Source organism: Maniola jurtina, chromosome 18 (genome assembly GCF_905333055.1).
Source record: "Maniola jurtina chromosome 18, ilManJurt1.1, whole genome shotgun sequence".
Classification (NCBI taxonomy): domain Eukaryota; kingdom Metazoa; phylum Arthropoda; class Insecta; order Lepidoptera; family Nymphalidae; genus Maniola; species Maniola jurtina.
In genome coordinates, this window is record NC_060046.1 from 5,571,863 (window position 1) to 5,594,789 (window position 22,927).

A 22,927-nucleotide genomic window follows, 5' to 3' on the forward strand; every position below is an offset into this window, starting at 1 on the left:
TGATAAATTACTACTTTCCAATATTATGACTTATGAAAATACAAAAACTTAGGTAATTTTTCAATTCTGATATGTTACATCTTGATTGTTATTTCACCTGGTGGTGGTAGGAAAGTGATGATAATAAGATGGAAGTGGGTTAACATGGAAAGGATATACCTAACAGTATTTATTTGATTTCTGAAAGGCAGAAAAGTAGCGCTAGAACGGTAAATAATCATGGATGAAGCTCTCCAACAGATAATAATATATTTATTTAATGATTATTGCTATCACTAAGCTGGGTACCTTACCTATAATATGTCATTGGGATCAACACAGACACACAACAGACGGAAACGTTTAAGTGCGGAAACCAGCCCAGAGAGAAGAAGAACTGCAATGATCCCAATGACAGTATTGCACTAGTACTTTTTAATCATAATAATTTTTGTATAAGTACCTAGTAACTACACCTACTGTAAAATTTTGCTAACTTACGAAACTAAAGTTTACAGGCGTCTTACAGGTTGATTTTTATTTTTTTTAAATCGATGTTAAAGAATACTTAGAGCACATATTTTCCCTTCTGTAATCTAGTACAATAAATAATTGATAATATAAAAGAATTCCAATCATAAGGTAGGTTACGAAAATAATATAGGTAGGTACTAGTAATAGGTGGGTATGTGAAAAAAAAAAACTAAGGGAAAATATTTATTTGCAACACCTTTATAGCTATGAATATAACTATGATTTATGCCAGGATAGCAGTAGAAAGAAAAAGTAATAAAACATCTCAATACAAGTACAAAGAAAACATGGAGCAATTCAACAAAAAAATAAAAAGGCAATAAAAAGGTATATCCTCATCCCTTGAAGTCGATAAACAACCCCTTTACAAAAGCAATAGTGATGTAACAATGAAGGCGGAAGGTAGATCGCAGTACATTTTAAAGGTAGCATCACAGGGTAGCATGATATATGAGGGTAGATGAAAAGAATAGCTACACCGCCTCTCCCATTTCATACAGAACGCACTACTGTGGGATTTATGCGTTCCAGTTACAATTTCAGCACGAGAATTCTTTACGTTAGTGCCGTTTTTCCCATGTTTGATGTTGTTATTTATTGTACGAACGCAAACAGATTTACAAAGCGATAGAGCGTTTATTGAAACATTTTTTTATATTGAAACTTTTGAGGTCATGTGCCCTTCACAGAAGTAAAAATATAGGTAAAAACATTTTGTTGGTATGTTCATTCATCTCTTCCTTTACAACTCTCAAATTAATAATAATCAGGTTATGATAAATGAACTTGGATTAGCTGGCTAAGTAGCATATTAGATATGTTAAGTACGCGCCTTATGACTTCAACGAAAACTACACTTAAATACCTAACTGTTCAAGTGCGAATCAGAACACATAAAGTAGGGTTCCGTAGCCATGTAAGTTGCTAGGCACTTTGGCGGTATTAATTATATGGTAGTTTTTTTCTTCCAAAAATTGGCTGACAATGATTAAGATAACTTTAAAATACCTTGAGGAAGATAATTAAATTTTTTGGTTTTGATGCTTGAATGACCTGGTAGGTATAATAATAATAATTTTGTTTTATCAGTCGTTTTTATGATTACCGAAATTCATCTATGTAGAGTAGAACTTATCGTTTCGGACCCCTAGTGATACAAGTATTAGGTACTTAGATGCCAGCATTTAGTGAGTATATAAAAGGCCGTAATTCGAATCGGTTTTCCATTAAAAATGTTCGCTGAAAACATTATTTATACTTACGGACTGTAAGTGGTTTTTCGTTTACGACGCAACCTTTACGACCTATAAACTGAATATCTATATACAGCAGGCATGTAAGATTTCCGCAAAGGGAAACGTGAAATAGTAAAGGTATTTCATATATTTTATTTAAATGACGACATTATTATATCGTAATATTGTAATTTTTTTCGCCGTTGCGCTTGTGCTAACCAACAAATTATACTCTCACAGTTAAAAATAGCCCTAACTTTGATCAAAAACGTTTTCCAAGATTCGTTTTCAAAGGCTTACTCGTAGCTATGATATTTGAATAATAGTAATCTTAGTAGTTTGTTATACTTTCCAGCAAATTTTCTCTAATGCTGAAAAAAGTTAATTTTGGGCGAAAGAAGTGAGAAAAGACTAGCGTGAACTGCGTCCCATAATTGGTTTCCCCTTTCCCCTCCAACTACGCGTAAAGCTTGTACTAGGAGTAGGTACGACAATAGTGCAATTTGGGTGGGGTTTGAACCGCCGACCTTTCGGATTTCAGTCTGCTGCATTTCATTGAGCTATTGAGGCTACTTTATACACTTTGAGAACCAATTATAAAAACAGGATACTGTTAGAAAACTTTATAGTATAGGTATAAGAAAAGTTATTATCAAAGTAATAAAAATAAATTGATCCAATAAATCGTTTCTAACTAATTACTCTTGGAAAGCTTCGCGTCTCCCAACCTTTAATTTTGGTACTTTGCTAAAGCCACCGCATTTTTCTCTTCCGCCTATGGAGGTCTTCAATTTACGCCTCGACGTATTTTTTTCCTTTCATTGTTTCCAAATTGAAAATAAAACTGCTTTAATCAGATTAAATGTAAATCTTTTTAACAATCGGCTTACAATCTCTTTTGACTGTATTATGAAATTTAATTTGAAAATCTTAACTTTAAATGAAGAGGCAATTCAAAAGTTAAGAGTGTAGATTAAAATTCCAAAGGTCATAGATTCATGTCTCGTTAGTTTATCATAGAAATGTTCTTCTAAATATATAAAGAGAGTTTGACTGTCTGACTGCATGAAGTTGGAACTGTGCGTTGATAGATCAGTCAGCACTGATCTATCAACGCACAGCTCAAACTACTGGAAGTATCGGCCTGAAATTTGGCATGCAGATAGCTATTTTAAGACGTAGACATCTGCTAAGAAAGGATTTTTAAAAATAGACCCCCTGTGGGGGTAATAGGGGTGTGTTGTTTTGCTCTGCGCAGCGCTCCGCCATATGTGCGCCGGCCCTTACTCCAATATATTATTATACTATACTAATCTATAACTCCTTACCTGCCTTCCTTATCCAATACTAAAATTATATAGGTACTTTAAACCTATTCACTGTCAGTCGGCGAAGGAGTCCTTGATAATAATATAATGGAATAAGTTAAATAAAATGAGGAAATTCAAGGTAAATGATCGTAAAACCTTACATTTATAAAACGCACGTAATAGCAACCCACGAGCGTATAATATGAGGACAGTTGGAATCTGAAGCAAACGAGTCGTGAATGTTCCTGCCGTTGCAGCTGTAATTTATGTGATGTAATATTGCCGCTCAGACAGCGTTTTGTCTACATTTTCTAAAGGAAATGTATAGGTAGATGATAACTTTTCCTAAGAGTGTCTAACAAGCTTTGTCATGTTTTACTTCTTCTTCAATATTTTCCAATAACTTTTAAATGGAGCTTCTGTAGTTTATGTTCCTATGTTTTCTTAACTTTTATTAAATAACCAGACGATGCCCGCGACTTCATCCGCGTCGATTTAGAGTTTAAAAAATAATCTCATGGAAACTGTTTGCTTTTTCGGGATAAAAAGTTGCCTATGTCAATTTTTGGGACGCAAGCTACCTCTGTACCAAATTTCATATAAATTGGTTAAGCGTATAGGCCTTTAAGAATCTCATGGGTACTCTTTAATTTTTTGGGATAAAAAGTCGCCTATGTCCGTCCCCGGGATGTAAGCTAACTATGTACCTACACACAGAATCGGTTAAACTGTTAGACCGTGTAATTTTATTTACTGCGGTTAATTGCATCATCAGCTAGGTGATTCACTAACTTAGTGCCTAACACGGAATGATAGTCACCGAGGTTGGTTGGTTCTAATTGCTGCTACACTGGGTGACATTAAAATATTTGTTCGTAGAAAACTTTCAATGGATTAAAAAATGAGCTCGGTGACTATATCATCCAGTGTTAGACACTGAGTTAGCGAATCACCCCGCTTGTGACAGAATAGCTAGCTCATTTTTGCGCAAAGAATCAGTCTGGCTATTCAGTGCCAAAATGCAACCATGATGTAAAGTAATGCACAGTAATTAGATAATACTATCTTTACTTTTTATGGTAATATTTTATATTGGAATTGGATATTTTTAAAAAACAAACCCAATTTATTCAACACTCTAAAGAATTTAAAGGCCGCTAAAATAAACGAATAAAATATTAAGTGCAGTGGTGCCTTAAATATTATGCAGAGTCAGCATTTGCATTGAGACGCTTAAAATTATGCCGTTCGAGATAAACGCCGGAAAAATGCACTGCAGAAATGGTGAAAGACATAGAATTTGAGAACGAATGTTGAAAAGTGCTTAAAACAAAATGCTGTATAGCTATTAAGTGCTCTTTTAGTTTCAGCGTTTTTTAACCCCCGACCCAAAAAGAGGGGTGTTATAAGTTTGAAGTGTGTATCTGTGTATCTGTCTTCGGCATCGTAGCTCCTAAACTAGAGAACCGATTTTAATTTAGTTTTTTTTTGTTTGAAAGATGGCTTAATCGAGAGTGTTCATAGCTATAATCCAAGAAAATCGATTCAACCGTTTGAATGTTATCAGCTCTTTTCTAGTTACTGTAACCTTCACTTGTCGGGGGTGTTATAATTTTTTAATTTATACTTGTTTACTTAATTTATTAAGAAGTTTGAACTACATTCGTGTGAAAAACCAAAATATCTTTCCGATTCCGAAAAAATAGTATTTTAAACTGACCATTCACGTAAAATAAATCAACAGTATTTTAGATAGATCATTCAGTAAAAAAGCTAGTCTTGCATTGAACTTTATCGTGGTAATAAAATAAATATGGTATTTGATTTGCAGATATGGTAATTGGTTTGCAGAGTTATTTTTAAAGAGAAAATATGAAGCTTAATTACTATGCTTTTACTTTAAATACTTAAAATGCCGCTAGTAAAACGACTTTATTACAAACAGAGACAATTTACACAAGTTTATAAATAAGAACAAAAATAATATATCTGTACTTAATAGGTATGTTTTGAAATAAATCTAAACACAGCTAAAAGCATCTTGAAATAAAGTTCAGTCTTTTGCCATGCAAATAATATTTGATTTGAAACAAACAGGAATGCTCAGAGATTTTTGTAATGAAAAAGTTTGAGTTGTGTTAGTGTATGCTTACATCGAGTTATATTTATTAGAGGAGCAAGCTTAGCACATTTCTCACTCGTTGATTGTAGAAAAGCTGTATGCTCTATTAATCACTATACAAATGCTATTGTTGTGATTGGATGCTTAGGAGATATACTATTTATGAATCTTGTTGCAATAATGCATTTCAGTTAATAGGGAAAGAATGTCAGCCAATCAGAGGTTATTTTGATAACTCTTATTAGGACGGTAGGCATTTTGTGTGATATAACTATAGTTGTTCTATTTCATGATGATCGTCCAGCCTTGGTTGTAGTAGTCAGTGTACTAACAAGCGTTAACGCATTTATCTGAGTAAAGAAAACCACGTCGCGGTCGAGACAGTGCCACGCACACTCTAGCCTCTAGCAATGTATACGTACACAGTACACACACATACATAACCAAACGGTCATCGTGATTCAAAATCATTTATTCAAATTAGGTACAATTGTACTCCTTTTGATGAAATAGAACAACTATATTCACTCTAGTAATGTGGTAACTCTCTGTATCTCTGTATTAAAAGTTCGCTATCTTTCGTGAAGCGTTTTGAAATGGAAATTACAATTTACCGGTTGTTTGCTTTTCTTTGATGAAAGCATTTTTCATTCTGCAAATGTGTTTGATTGTTTCCGAGCAGATGAATGAGTATTTATAATAAATTTTAAAAAACTGATATCATGTAGAATTTGTGTCATAGTGTGTGACTTGTGAGTAAAAACTTACAATATAGACTTCATTAATTTATTAACTTAATTTTCGGATGCCCATGGTCGAAAATTTAGAGACTGTATTCTCTTTTATTTTGAAAGTGATTTTTGAGTAGGTACTTAATCTACATTCGCTATGAAATAGAAAAATTATTGGAAAGAATATTTAAAAACCAAAAATTCTAAGAAGTTTTCTCTGTTGGTACACTCCAGTGAATAAATCTATTCTTTCCACATTTTTATAGTACCTACCTTTACTTAAAGTAAAGTAAAATTCTGTAAAAGATTTATAATTAGGATTTTAATATGGTATAAGGTAAACTTTCGGAATTTTAAGCTTCGTATACACAAGAGGTTATGTGCACTGAAGCAGTGCCTCAACCGAAGCATCCCCAGTGAAAACTCCAGCTTGTTTTCTCTCAAGATAGGCGAGCGCTAGGGATCTTTGTCTCTAATAAAAAGAATGCTGTTTAAACCGACGAAAATGGTTTTTTCTTCTTCTTCTTTACCCTGGGTTTCTTTCCTTTATTTAAACGTAACCGTCCACTGTACAGTCAGCAACGAAACTAGTTTTGCACCCGCCAGTACAAGCGACTATGGACAGGTGCAAACCTAGCTTTGTTGCTGACTGTACGTGAGCCGCCAGTACAGGCGACTATGGACAGGTGCAAACCTAGCTTTGTTGCTGACTGTACGTAAGGCTGCTGGTGCAGCTCCTCGCCGGATCACTCCAGCCAGCCGAGCTCACTCCAATATCCTAGCAGGCCATCCAGGGTGGCGAGGACTTGGAGAGTGTTGCTGAGGAGCCACAAAACTGGTGGAAAACGCAGCACCATGAAGAAAATTTTACCGACCATAATCATTATATTATTGTCGGATTTATACTCACCACGATACTCACTAATAAGAGCTTCAGTCCCAACTAAAGTAGACGAACGAGTATATAGTTTTTGTTACGTACACTACCCATATTAGATATGCAAAAGAGTGTTTGTTTATTTGTTCTTCAATCATATTCGTTTCTTGGTTTGTTGGTTTGTTCTTCAATCATATTACAAAGGTATAGTTAAAAACTTGGAGAGTGACATAGGCTACTTTTTATCTCGGAAAATCAGAGTTCCCACGGGATTTTTAAAAGCCTAATTCCAAGTTGTGGGCGTCAGCTACTTATTAATAATTTTGCAACAAGTTGAGGCTACTTGGCCCCTAATGAATATACAACTTTACATCATAAAAAACGGCTTGCGGCGAATGTTCCCGCTCGTCGGAGATGACAGAACGCACAATTACATTTGGGAGCTTGCTTACTTTGTGGAACTTACACAAACTTGGCTTTGAAGCTCCTTCGCTGTTTGCCTATGTATCTTTACACACAACCTTGTTATTTTATTTCTAAGTAATTTAGCTAGTAAAACGATTTGTTATCTTAAATTACTTTTCTCCAAAATGTAAGAAGTGGTTAGGTACGGACTACGGTCGACTTCAGAATTCGAGTAGCAATTCCGCGAAACTATTGCATCAAAAATCTGACACGATGCTTACTTATACGGATCTCATTTGATCACGTGAGATATTCCAGTCCTTAGTGATATTAGTTCGCTCCATCACTCAACATATATATCTAAAGTAGGTACAATATATGTTACATCCCTCGGTGCAAAATATACTCATTTCGTGAAGATTACGAGATACTGTTCGCGAATGCAGGTAAAGAGGTACTCGGCCAAAAATATCATGCCTCATAAACTACCGCGGGGGCTGTAACATTTGTCTTTTGCCTCCCTTGGGTCTGATGTAGAACATGTGTGAATTTATACCTTTTTACATATACGAGTATGATGTTCAATTTTAAGCTGAATGAAAGGTGGAAGGATGTGAAATATTACGTTGGGATCTGAATTTTAGAATTACTTACCTCAAATGTTTAGAATATGCCCAAAAAAAAGAGTGTGATGTTTTGAGCCTTCATTATTATGGATGCTGTGCGTTGATAGATTAGTCAGTTAGCTTTTCCTTTTATACATTTATATAGATAAAATACCATTGATTTTGGAAGCGCCACCCCTTATTTATTCTGAGTAAAATACAATATGGCAGGTATATGGTGCCGTTTTCACTTTTACTAACTTACTTCATAATTTTTTACAACCGAGTTGCTGATGCACCACTAGAACAATTTGAAACGTGTAACAGCTAAATCACACCTTCATAATACGAAAACCTACGAAAATATCTCGTGCCTTTAAAGGATAAAATATACTCGTCAGCAAAAATGCTTTTACGGTCCAAAGTTATGACTATGATGATACCGATTGCGATGGCAGGTAAAACGGTGCTCGAGCAAATATATTGCGTCTCATAAATTAGAGACGGGTACTAACACTCGTCTCTTATGCTGTGGTCGAGCGCATAAATTTACGTCCGGTATTATGGTACTCATGCTGTTTTCTACATTTTATAATTACCGAGATATAAATAACAACATATTATCTTAGGTAGGTACATAAAGTAGGAATTATTTAAATGAGTTACAGTAAGTCAGTAAACCCAGAAGTCTGGGTATATAGTACTTAGAGTACTTACTAATATATAATTGTTCATCAAAGGGTAGAGGTCCATACAAAGTCAAATCTTTGACCTTTGACTCAGATTTCTGCGAAGAATCGATATAGAATTGAATTGTTCATCGAAACTACCAAGTTTAATAATTTACTAGTCAATCCTAAAAGTGGTGTATTCCATACTAATATGTATTATAAAGAGGTACCTCTTTATTAATCTCTCGAACTAATGATTCGATTCTGAGGATTCTCTTCCTGCTACGGCCTACGAGTAGCTACGTTATCCTTGAAGACGTGGACAAAAGCTAGTTGTAATAATATAACTTCGGTTTGACTTTTGCGTTTTCTTTATGCAAATTGTCTTTAGTAACCAATAATTTAGGTAAATAAACAATTTCCGGCTCCAAGATTTTCCCTTTCATCAGAGTGATCCAATTTCAATAAGTATAAATACAATTTATTATTACAGAAATTTTCTTAGAAGAAATTTCTGTCTGAACAATCGAATCTAAGATAAATAAGGAGCGTGTAGTAAAACTACCAGTGCCGAGGGTTGGGGGTAGTACCTATATGTAATAAAATGGATATTTGACACTAAGCTTGTGTACAACTTTGCTTTAGTACAACTTTCTGGAGTCGCAGCAGAAATGGCTTAAACTGGTAAGTAGCGCAAGTACCAACCTGTGCCTCTAATCGAGAGTTACATTTGTATTCAGTGTGGAGACCCTGGGGCCATGGAGTCCTAGTGCTACGTTTACGTAGCACTAGGACTCCATATCTCCATGACTCGTAACAATTGTTTACGTAGTAAACTCGTAACACTTGTTTACTACGTAAACAATTGTTACGAGAAATTTTCACCGCAGTTAATTGTCTCATCTGGTGACAGAAAAGTAGGTTATTTTTTGCGCAAAGGATCAGCCTGGCCCGGAAATACAGCTAATACTGTTGGGACTTGGGATCATTTCACCGAGGTCAGGTTACATAGTATACATATACGTGTTAGGCAGTTTTTAGTTTTGTCTTAACATTTTCAATAAAAAAAGTAGGTACTCACAACTTCAAATAACCTCATTACACCTCACTATATTCAGTTGCTTCAATCTTAATAAAAAATTTCAAACTTCTTGTAAATAATTATGTAGTACTAGTACTACCTACTTACTTCGTAGTATGTAGAGTATACAAGTTATTTCCTTCCACGCCGTAGTGAAACTCGTTAGGTACACTCGTCGGTGACATGGCAAGCAATTATTTTCTCAACGAGGACTTGGCAAATAATTATTTTATTCGTACGGGACGCTCAGTTTCGTGTTTGAAGAAGTTTTATACTTAAATTATAAAAATTCTTTACTATGTTTCAGTGGCAAGTTGGAAACACCTATGCTGTATTGCTTACTATGAGTTTTTTCAGTTTTTAAAAACGAAATTCGATATCGCGTTTCTATTCATGCAACAGGCAGCGCCTTCATCGGTTATTTTCTAAAATAAAATTTCGTCTAACAATGAAAATTTCAAAATGTTTACGTTTAGGTCCATTTTATTCTGTAATACCGAGACAACTATCATAATTTCCGAAATGTGAAAACTTGTACTAGGTACTCGTATCTACACTTACAAGTAGACTGAAAATTTAATGACGTGAACTTTTCTGACCATAATATTTTTAACGAGTAAAATTGAAGATGCTCATCTAGTTAGCCCCGCAAATCATAGCGCGGTTATCTTTATAAATAAAAATATTCATGATGCTTTCTCGCGACTATGATTTTAATCTTAATAAAAGCACAAGCCGACTGATCTATCAACTAACAGTTCAAATTACTGGACGGATCAGGCTGAAAATATTTTGAATTTTGATAGGCTCTATACTCTATTATGATGTAGACATCCACTAAGAGAGGATTTTTGAAAATTCATAAGCTAAGGGGGTAAAATAGGGGTTTAAAATTTGTGTTGTCCACGCGGATGAAGTCACGGGAATAAGCTATAGTTTTTATATAAAGTAGCAAATTTCAGAGCGCGTCTACTATAAAACCTACCACGTAAAATTAAATTTGTTTCAATAAAGAATGAAAGCTTTTTGTTTTCCATCTTTATAAAATGAAAGGAAAAATTACATCGAGATTGAAAACCTTAGCAGGGCGGAAATGTGAAATATTAAATTATTTTTCGCAGAACTTCTGTTCGTTGTATCTTTTTCTTGTGTTTGTCATGTTTTAAATTTTCTATTATATTCCATCAGCCTGTATGGGTCCACTGCTGGACATAGGCCTTTCCGAGAGCGCGCCACCAAACACGGTCCTCCGCCTTCCTCATCCGCCCGCTCCCCGCCACTTTCTTCATGTCATCAGTCCAGTGGGCTGGAAGTCGTCCCACACTGCACTTACCGGTACGCGGTTTCCACTCCAGAACACATCTGTTGGGGCAGATGTGTTCTGGAACTGTCGGTTTTATGACAGACATGATCTGCCCACTGCCACTTCAGCATGCTAATCCTTTGAGCTATGTCGGCCGCTTTTGTTCTTCTGCGAATTTCCTCGTAAATGCAGATTTGCATTTGCCTAGTACCTATTTATTGTGATCAAAGACAGAGTCAAAGACATAAAATTAGATGGCAAAGACGTCAACTTAGTTCACTAAGGGCGTCTTAGAGGAAAATATGTACCAAAAATTTACGAGCGTGTAATATTAGGACAGTCGGAATCTGAAGCAAACGAGTCGTGAATGTTCCCGCCGTTGCGCCTCTAATTTATGTGATGTAATATTGCTCAGGTACTGCTTGGGCTGGTATTTGTGAAGACAGATTCCGTCTATTTCTTATAATTATTTTTTTACCATGTGAAACTTTAGTGTAATGCTGCCAGCATTTTAGGCACAATGCCTCGCTGCGTGGGTCTCGATGAGGTTTTAGATTTAATTTTATTTATTTTGGTTTTTAATTTATTTGTTATTATTATTTTTAATTTTAATTTAGATTTAAGTTTATTTTACAAAGTAGTCAATTATTGTTATACCTAATTCTGTACATTAAATAAACTCACGTTTGTTAGTATTATAGGAAGCTGATTTATTATCACGAATTGTTTTTACATTACACGAACTAATGAGTACGTATTAACTGTAGGAATTTAAATAAATACAAACTAGAACTGCTTGCTACTTGATAAAATATATATCTATGTGGTAAGCTTTGGAACCCTGAAACCTAGATGGGGTGGAGTGGTGTGGAGTTTTTTGCTAACAACTTAATTTCAGCTTTATGAAATTTGGCATACTGTTAAAATTTGTATACAGAATTGTATGAAAAAAAGAAGCATGATACTCTTGGGCATGCCAAGGTTTGCCACCCGCCACTGTTGCCAAAGTAAATAAAACTTAGTTTGAGTTGTTATCAAGAATGATGCTCTATAATGGGTGTGCGTTGCGCCTAAGTATTGTTTTTCGTGTCATTGCTCACATCAGAACTCCCATGGAAACTTGTCAACAGTAACAAAACGTAATTTCCATATCAAATCGTTGCGCGGAAGAAAGCAAACTTTTAATACAAGCATACAGTATCGCGGCTCCGAACTTATTCATTCCACAACCCACTGAAACTTCTCACTTTGTTTGCCACACTTATTTCACTGAGACTTTAAAATACGGAGCGCCTTAAGTAATCCCGTTTAAGTAAGCGAAAATGCTAAAGCAAGAGTATAAATACATGGCAGGTAAAAACGACTTTTGTATTTCTTGTATTGTGAAATCACAATCGTCAAAAAAGCTTAATGTGAAAAAAGAAATCTTTCTGTCGTCTCTTGAATTCACAGTTAAGATAGGGGACCAGCCAGGTAACCTCCTCGTGTGCCCGAGTGTTGCAGGTAGTAGCAGCGCTTGGGCCGGTTTACCCTGGTAACATGGTTAACGATTTCTCTTTATGGGATATTGTTGGCCATGGCTAATTGACCTGGCGGGGAGGGGGTGCTGTCCGCGCGTCCCTCTGAGTATCCCTAGCAGAGGGCGCAGTAGACGCACCCATGGGGCATAGCTCCAGGAGCGGAGGGTGTGGCTGTGTTGGGTGGTTGGTGATGGGGCTTCATCACCCATCCAGTCACTAGCTGCCCCACCGGTCTCTCGCCTGTCCGGTTTGGTGACGGGCGAGGGAGATGTTGAGGATAGGGAACGTGGAAAGGGGATCGCCCTTCCCGCGAACCCTAACCCTCGAGAGGACCTGTGGGTAATGGACACGGGGTGGTCCGTCGCTCACAGTGTAGTCCTCGGGTTGGTTGGCGTGCTGTGGTTCCGGTATGCATCTAACTAGGTGTTTGGGGGCACGTAATGTCCCAGTGGTGGGTCTGCTACGGCGGACATCCGCTGGCGGAGTAACGAGGTGTTTCCGGTCCCTTGTGCTCCGTCATTAGCGGTGGGATGGAACTTCGTGAGGTTTTTAGTCGGTAGGAGTCCGACATAACCACCGTGCTCCCCCGTGGTCGGTGGTATCCATGACGGATTTTCCTCACGAGAAAAAAAAGGGGCTTCTTGGGACGATTCAAACGACAATTATTGTGTCATGTTCAACCATATTATAGTCTGAATCATCCTCTAAAGAATCCCCAATCTTGACTATGAATTCCGGTGTAAAAGATCCAAAGTCAACTAAGCAAAACTATTTTTACCCCCGACCCAAAAAGAGGGATGTTATAAGTTTGACGTGTGTATCTGTGTATCTGTCTGTGGCATCGTATCTCCTAAACTAATGAACCGATTTTAATTTACTTTTTTTTGGTTGAAAGGTGGCTTGATCGAGAGTGTTCTTAGCTATAAATTAAGAAAATCGGTTCAGCCGTTTGTAAGTTACCAGCTCTTTTCTAGTTACTGTAACCTTTACTTTGCTTGGGGTGTTATAATTTTTTAATTTATACTTGTTTAAGTATAGTTTTTCTGCCATAGATATTATAGTTATTGTACATAGAGCTAGCGGTCTCTTCTTAGAATGAAAAGGGGTTTGGCCATAGTCAGCGTGGCTTAGTGCGGATTGGCAGACTTCCACTTTAATAAATAAGTAAATAAATAATAGTTTATTCGCTGGAATGTGGGTACATTTTGAGAACATTACGGAGAACTCTCAGGCATGAAGGTTTCCTTACGATGTTTTTCTTCACCGTTAAAGCAAGAGATATTAAATTATTTAAAACACATATAAGTAACTCCAAAAAGTTAGAGGTGCGTGCCCAGGATTGAAACCCGGTCTCTCGACTAGAAGGCCAACGACGTCTTAACCACTTGGCTACTACCGCATATTTAAGTAAATAAAAATTTTACTTCATAGTAAAATCGCAAAACAATTAAATAAAAAAGAAAAGACATTTTAGACCCTTGGTCTTTGATCTAAGGCCATTGAATTTTCTATTAAGGTAGAAGTAACAAGGAGACAAACTCCGTCCATTCAATTCAAGGTTACAATACAAAATGCCATTGAAATTGTGTATAGAAACAAAGTATGTAATCACAATAAGGTGGGCACAATTGCTCGTGAAACTCAATGTTCGCGGTCCAGTGGGCGAATTGACGGAAACGAGGTACGCTGACACCGTTGAACATTAACTTTAGAAATACGAAATTGTGAGTAACAAATCATTCTTGTAATGTCTGTAAATTTATAAAAGGAAAACTTTATTCAGCCAAATCAACAGGTGTAGATAAAACTTACAAATTAAAAAATTATGTTGTTGTTGTTGTTGTATTTTCGTTAGAATTAAACTTCGTAAATGAAAAAAAAATAGTGTAGGTTGTAGGTGTGCATTGCTTGATAACAATTGAGACAACTGTACGTACCTACAACAAAATGTAGTTCAAACTAAAACCCGACTACTAAAAAGAATGCTATGTTATATTTCAGTTAAAACGAGACAGATTTATGCCAGCGGTGTCAAGTTCTCGTTTTGGAAAGTGCGCTCTATAGAGCGTTAAGCTTTTACAGTTATTATCAGATGTTAGTGATATGATAACTGCTACCTAATAGCCGGGACCGGCTATTTGTGCTCTCAGAGGCATGGAGGACACGAAAACGCCAAAGTCGGTCACCCATCAACTTGGGTTAGCGTCACGTCGATTTGCGTTGTCACAACTAGGCCACACGTCCCTCAGCTAGTTTGGTATATTTTTTTTTACCAGGTCAGTGACCCATACCAAGGGCCTAAGAGATCGTGTGGGATACCGGACACTTCCATTACTCACGTCCGTAATACGTCGACGGCTAATAACTGCGACCCTCATCATCACGACATAGCATACTCACGCTCATGTTTAATATCATGAATCCATTCGCTTATAATGTAAATTACCTACGCTTAAGGAAAATTTGTAACACGCGTTTCGTTAAGCTCCTGCTTATTATTATAATACATTTTGGGATCGTAATTTCATGAAATTAGCTATGGAATGGCCTTGTTTTGTGTTGAGTTATCTAAAATCTACCGAAACACAAAATGGTTTATTAAAAAGAAATGATAAAAGTTTTACTGATATACTGATACTATAGATATTTTTACAGTTTTTGTGTGGGTAGTCTGTAAGTAACACGTGTATAAAACTTGCGTGAAAGACTAGGTAAGGCCAACAGCTTTTAGAATTTTTGTCAAGTAGCAATTCACATGTGCGCGAACAAGACGCCTGTATAGTGCTCTAATTTGTCCTGGTCGTTTGAGCGGAAATAAGCACGGGTTCTATTGCACTTTTCATTTCACAAATATATCACCAAGCTGCAGAGCTGTTTGTGGGCGAGTTTGCGTTCAAAAAGGATACACCGTGAACTTGGAGTGTGCTCAGGAACTTTTCAATTCTGTCTCCCCTTCACCTTTATAACACTAAAGCGCAAGACGCCGGGCGAGATTCCATCCTTATGTTATTCCATTATCTTCCATTTATCCCATCTATTATTATTATATTCCATTCCATTATTATATTCCATCTACATGCACAAAACGTCATCGTTCCTCATACGCATGAATGACTAAGGTTTGGAATACTCTTCTGCGATCTGTGTTTCCTATCAATAATATTCCGGATATCTTTAAAACAAGAGTGAATAGACTGAATAGGCATCTTATAGGTAAACGCGTCCCTTCTTAGGTCATATCATCGTTTTCCATCAGGCATGATTGCTGCCATGAATTAAAAAAAAAATGGACACACTAAACTAACCTACTTGAATACTAAATTGCTCTATTCCGCTCGATTTAGGTACCCCTATAAAGGTGCAGAAATATTCAAATTAGATAGGTACTCCATAAACGTTCAGAGTAACTCACAATTGGCTCACTCTAGGCGACTTTGGATCAAATGTACTTTGGCTTATAAACTTCGCGAGTATCGAAAGTGCATCGGACGAAGAGAGGGCTTATGCAAGATGACTTGAAACTAGTTTTCCATGATAAGCGCCGTTCGCATTTGCGCCAGTCGCCTGCATTATTCAGCGAGATCATCCTTTTTCTGTGAACTTTCAAGACACTATCGCTATTTACTCATAAAAGTAGGTATACTTAGTACTTAAGTTTTACCGTACCTACAGGTATTTATTGGGCTTGTTTAAATCAGACAGCCTGTCTTATTTGTTTAAGGCAGATTTTTTTTTACTTATTTAAGTATGGTTATAAGGTTTTTTTTAATCTAATCTTTTATTTGTCAATGGTAAAAAGTACTTCTTGTTTCTATATACCTCGTGCATAAGTCAGTGCCTGTTGAATAAACTTTATCTGACAAATAAATATTTTGGGTGCTGAGTTGGGTTTTGGCAGTTTTTGTAATGGAAATATGTGAAAATGTCAAAATTCATCAGATTTAGTTAGAGTTTATTTGGCAGTTGCGAAACAGGTCATTAGGCTTTCCGTTGAAACTTGTTGAGTATTTTCAGGCATATGGATGCCTCACATGGACGTACATGGGGTCATGAGTGATGACACCTCCAATTTTCTCAACAAAACATCACTACCCATATCATAAATACACGAAAGTGTATTTATTGGTTGTGTGCTTGTTGGTTTTTCCTCCAATCACGGCACAATACATCAAACGGATCGACATGATTTTTTGCATGGGTAGGTAAGGTATAATTAAAGACTTGCAAAGTGACATACTTAAGCTACTTTTTATCTCGGAAAACTAATGAGTTTCCACGGGACACAGCTAGTACATAATATGAGAATCACTATCGGATTTACATCATTGAATAATAGTGAATTTAGTTTTTACAATACTCGTCCTCCAAAACAATACTTTAATTAAATTATCTAGATTCTAGGTATTGTAATACCTATTAGCAGAAAAAATAAAAATAGTAAAAGTTTCAAATCATCAGGGTGTAAAACTTTTAATAAAATTATTTAAAGTATTTTTGCACCTGTGTCGAAGTGCTGGTAGAGTTATAGCGCAAACAGAACAGCTGTGCCATTACAATTCTACTAACCGCAATTTCATTTCAAGAATTTTCATGGAAGCATGACATTTTTTGCAGGAGTTCCTTGTTTATAAAGTAAGTGCACAGATTTTTGTAAAATGTATCCCTTGAAGGGGTAAAACAGTTGATGATGGATAATCTCATCTATGGGACTAGTTTATAATATTGCACTCAGTGTTATGCTACTAAAGCGTAGCGAGAAGCGCCCTCGGTCATGATGGACTGACGTAAGGAGGGTGTCAGAAGCAGCTGGATAAGGAAGGCCAAGGACATGGAGTGCGGGCCCTCACCAGGGAAGGCCTTTGTTCAACAGAGAGTGTTCGCGCGAATTGTACATGCGAACATCTATACTAATCTATACTAATAAATAAAATTGGAGTGTCTGTCTGTAATTTCGAAATAACTACCTCATATTAAGCTCATATGGTTATTTGAACGATACCAACACTGAATCACACGTTTTTAAAATTTTTGTCTGTCTGTCTGTCTGTCTGTTTGAAAAGGCTAATCTTCGGAACGGCTGAACCGATTTTAACGGGATTTTCACATACAAGTAGAGGATTGACCAGGGTGTAACATAGGCTACTTTTTTAACCGACTTTCAAGAAGGGAGTTGTGTTTTTCTACCTATGTACACCGAAATCGCCGAGATTTCTGAACCGATTTGCGTCATTTCTTTTTTAATCGATAGAGGAACTTTGCGACATTGTTTCATAAAAAATTTGGATTCCAACTCCTCAATCCTGATGCTGCAGGGGATCTGACCAATCCACGCGGGCGAAGCTGCGGGCATCAGCTAGTAATGAAGTAAAATGACTGTACGCTCTAGACTGTGTCCAGCTCCAGACTCAAGCAAAAATATCGCATCATAAATTAGAGGTGAAAGCTTGGTGGAAGTTACATTCGCCTCTCGTTTTAGACAGCAATGTTGTAATATATTACTTAGACATGTTCATAAAACGTTGCCAACATAACTCTCAGTCTCAAAGCTTTTTTACAGCTTTCTGTTATGTTTTTGTTTTAATGTTTACTTAGGCTACCTAGTACATGAAGATAAATGTTGCGAAAGTTATAATATTTTGCGTTAAACGATACAGGATAGTGCAAATACGTAGGCTTAGAATTAATTTTATTATTAACTGTGATAACAAGCTTACTTATAAGCAGATAGATAGGACGATTGCAGAGTTTTTAACCCCCGACCCAAAAAGAGGGGTGTTATAAGTTTGACGTGTGTATCTGTGTATCTGTCTGTGCATCGTAGCTCCTAAACTAATGAATCGATTTTAATTTAGTTTTTTTTTTGTTTGAAAGGTGGCTTAATCGAGAGTGTTTTTAGCTATAATCCAAGAAAATCGGTTCAGCCGTTTGAAAGTTATCAGCTTTTTTCTAGTTACTGTAACCGTCACTTGTCGGGGGTGTTATAAATTTTTAATTCACCCTTGGTGAACTAGTATTGAACTGGCAAAAGTTTTTTAAGAAGTAGTTTAAACAGAGTAATTTTGAAATTATATCCATCCATAAAATATTTTGTGCACAAAAATTACATTTACATTTATTTACGTTTTTAGATGTATTAGAAAGTATTACCACGGTGAGATTGAGGGCTAACTTGTAATAATGGAACAAAAAAAAATAGTGTTCTTGTACACAATAAAAAACTTGAAGTGGTAAAGTGTCGGAAAACATCACATTATATTAAGAGCTCAATGCAAAATAAAAACTTAAGTATCTTTGATGAATTTAAACGCGTAGTTTCCAGTGACGATCTGTGTTGTTTCATAATGCATTTATGATTTGACCCCATTTCGAGATTCGTTCCAAATATACTTTCACGTTTAAATGAAAATGAAAATAAAAGAGCAAACAAAATAACTGAAAAGTTTTGAACAAAAGCGATACCTACTCATATTGTAAAAATACTTGATACGATAAAATAATAAATGAATTACATGTTGATTGACAATAATCTTTTTTGCAACAGTATATAATGATTTTCAAGGTTCCGTACCCACCCGAAGGGTGCCAAATGGGCCCTTTTACTAAGTCTCCGCTGTCTGTCCGTCTGCCTTTCCGTCCGTCTATCTGTCTATCAGCGGGCTGTATCTCATAAGCCGTAATAGAGTTGGGACTTTAAGATAGTAGAAATGTATTTCTATTGTCATGATAATAACAAATAATAGAAATTTCAAAATGGCCGCCATGCAAATTATAAAATTACTACATACGTCTTATATTATCTTGTTTAATAGTACGGAACCATTCATGTGCGAGTCCGACTCGCACTTGACCGGTTTTTTTCAAGTGGTTTCTTATAGGTGTGGTCTTGGAAAGGCTTACGTCCAGCAGTGAACGCATAAAGGCCGATGGAATGGAATGGAATGGTGCTGGGATAATATTATATTGGCTTTTTAAAGCTTTTATTTAGCTTGACTTGCTCAAAGTGTCCTTGTGGCAATAAAGCCTCTACAGATATTCCGCAGCAAACATGGAAATCTTTACCTACACTAAACAAGGAAACTATTTGTTACTGGAAAGTAAAATGCGAATTCGAGAAAATTGTAAGAATAGCGTAGTGAAAATGCGAGGAGCTTCTGAGAAAAATAAATGGAAATTCGCGTGCATACAAGAGTGCTTTAAGACAATTTTCCTTACGAGTATTTTTAGTGGGGTAATGTTACAAGAACAAAATATTGAGCTTATTTTTATTGGCGAAATATTTTTTGCGAACAAGATAATATTATGATGAATAACACCTACTAAGAAACAAAATGTGGGCGGATTTTCTTATGTTTTCTGACAAGCCCTTGCTTAAGGTTTCACCCAGTGGAAACAGTTTAAGATGGAAAAGTGGTAGCGGATTAATGGTAATTCGATTAAACCCGTATCTCTGAAATAGGTTTCTACGTGGTATAGTACTGGAACTGCTAGAATTGGTAATGTTTAAAAGTTTTTAAGGGTGTACCTATGGCAGAAAATTGCCACGATACTGTCTGGCAATGCATGACGTGATTTCTAATGCTATTCCGAAGATATAAAAAAAATGCACTTTATGATTTAATTTGACGTAAATTTTTTCCACCTTTTTTAACTGTTATCTCCCAAAGCCACCATGATCCAAACTTCGTAGTCACTGATCTTCTTGCCTGTGTTGAGAACAATACGTAGAGAAACTTTCAGCTTTTATAAAACAAAGATGGTTTGGCCCTCACGGGCTCTTAGTCAATAAATTTAGTAGGCTAATTTTAAGTTTCACACTAAAACTCTCCGTAACATACTATGTAATAATATGATTTTATAGAGAAACGCATCTGTTAAGTTTTACAAAACGAAACTCCTTAGATACATACAATATACCTGAAATTAATATTCCCTTTATGGAATAATACCTAACACACATCTTTCATAATTACATATTAGGAACATTTCTTATGAAATTAATGGAAAGAGAATAGGTACAGCCAGTCAAATTGTAATTATGTTGTCATTCGTTTCCACAGGAGCCGACCGCAGGAGGGCTCCGATTAATTCGAAATTAACCCTAACCGCTAATTAAGCGTTATACTTCGGAATGAATTCGGTATAGCAATCACACGAAACGCGGCCACGGATAATGGAAAATTGATTGAGAGCTGCAAAACTTAGGGCTTCACCACGAAAGGTTAAATTAACACAGTTCATTTTAAAAATTCGAGTAGGTACGATAATAATAATTTTATTTTTCTGTTGTTACTGTTATTTTATTTTTGTTGTTTCTGTTATTTTACTTTTTGTTGTTTCTGTTATTTTATTTTTTGTTGTTTCTGTTATTTTATTTTTGTTACTTTTCATATTTTATATTTGTAAACATTTTTTTTTAAATATGGTAATAATGTGATAGCAAATAAATGAGAAAAAAAATAGTTTTAGTTATCACATTTTTTGGATACAAGGAAGTGACACAATGTTCTGTTCAAATACTCAAGACAAATCCCTGACGCTTCAGATAGGTGAACTGTATAATTTAATCACCTATTACTACTACCGAAACATCGGCCTCTCCGCACAGATTTTTATATGTATGGGTAAAAGCAAGGCTGGCGTCTGCGCAGTGCCAATCGAGCGAAATAAGGACAACGCTATATGCAACATATTCAGTGCATTTCACTCGCGTGACAGCAATGATGGGGTTCCCATTCCACTAATCACACAATGATGGATTTTTCTTGGGATAATTTTGTGGTAAGATATCAGACCCTATAGGAAATGACGTGAGTAATATTTTATTAATCTTACTACACACTAATAAAAATAAATTTAATAATAAACCTTAATTTACTTATTAGAGTACTTGTTACGTTTTACTATCGCAAGCCATATTAACCTTTGCATTGTGCAAAAATAAAAGTACAGCGAAAGTAATACGTAACTTAAACTCTGTAATTAAACCATTTGTTACAATTTACTGTTTAATTTAAACGCAAATCTCTTGTAATAGAGTAAACAGGTGCATTTAAGGACATTCTCGCTTTTATAAACGTTTCATGGGTCGTTGTGAGAAGGGTCGGGTGGTGACTTAATAAGGTCGGGCGGATCGCTACAAAAATGTTCTCGCTTGAGATATGCTTTTTATGGGTTTGCCTTTAGCCGGATCCAGATTAAATGCGGCGGCTTCCAGCTCCGGTATGCATGCTTGGATTAGAAAAAAAAAATCTTTTTAAAAGAACAAACAGATTAAAAGCATGTACAAACAATGTTTAAATTTTACATAACTGTTTAGTGTGAATAAGTCCTTAATGTAAAAATATTAAGTAAGTAACTGAGTTAACATTAATTATTTAAATTTTTTACTAAAAGTAGGTACCTTGTACAAATATCGGTCTAATAAGTTAGTGGGGTTACTAGTACTACCTGATTTAAATAGTGGAATTATTTTACTATGTTTTATTAAGTCAGGAAATTCACCACACCACATTATTATTAAATATTAATGCTTACTCGGGTGTAATAATGTCAATTAATAATATCACAACGTTAACAGAAACTCCCCACAAATCATTTGTTTTCTCTATTATTAATTAATAAAATGTCAGAGTTGCTAACGTGACTGAATTCAAAAATCTCGACCTATTTAAGTGTTTATAACTTTCGTATTTGTAGTGTTAACACATAGACCTATAATAATATGTAAACAGTTGAAATTGGAACCCAGAACTTATAAAAATGTAGTTTATCTACTTACTTTTCTTTAGGCCCTTAAAAAACAAATCTTACAAGATACAACCAACTGAACATTTTCTGAGTCTTTCATTAGAATAAAAGCATGTTCCTGTTGAAAGGGATAAAACTCCAGGCTGAATAAATATTAAAAAAAAAAAACGCTAAATGCGGGTAAAAATATTAGAATTAAGTTTATTCAAATAGAAATACCTAACCGGTATTAAATCGGTAAACATTTTGCTCGTTAGCTTTCTTTATGAGGTGTTTGAGAGCAGTTTTTAACGATCATTAGTGCTCAATGCGTGAAAAGGTCACACGTTACCGCTATAAATGGGGCATTTATTTTTCACTTTTGCCGTAGATTTTATACAAAATGAGTTCAATAAACAAAAGGAGGTAAGTAAGTATTATAAATGAAAGCGAGTAAATAACATTAACGAGCAGCATTCAGGTTGAAATATTACAATTTTTAAAAAAGGTTTTTAATTTACATCAATTATGCCTTAATTGAAGACTAAAAACTTAATACCCTAAAGAGATTTTACGACTGGTAAGTATCTTCGCCTATTAAAATTTTCTATTTTGGGTGAGTCGTTACGATGTTGTGACTTCTTAGCGACATACAATATAACACGAGTAGCTTTACCGGCTTCACTCATAAAGAAATCGTTTTATAAACCACTAGAGGATGCCCGCGACTTCGTCCGCGTGGATGTAGGTTTTTGAAGATCCCGTGGGAACTGTATGGTTTTCCGGGATAAAAAGTTGTCTATGTCAATAACATGGACGCAAGCTACC

General features: G+C 35.7%; 1 long non-coding RNA gene across 1 annotated transcript; it reads left to right on the plus strand.

Moving 5' to 3' along the window:
* Positions 1-4,367: 4,367 nt before the first annotated feature.
* On the plus strand, positions 4,368-21,890 carry LOC123874241. Its single transcript, XR_006797871.1, has 3 exons — positions 4,368-4,378; positions 5,385-5,387; positions 21,722-21,890. It is a non-coding gene; the product is annotated as an uncharacterized LOC123874241 (long non-coding RNA).
* Positions 21,891-22,927: the final 1,037 nt, after the last annotated feature.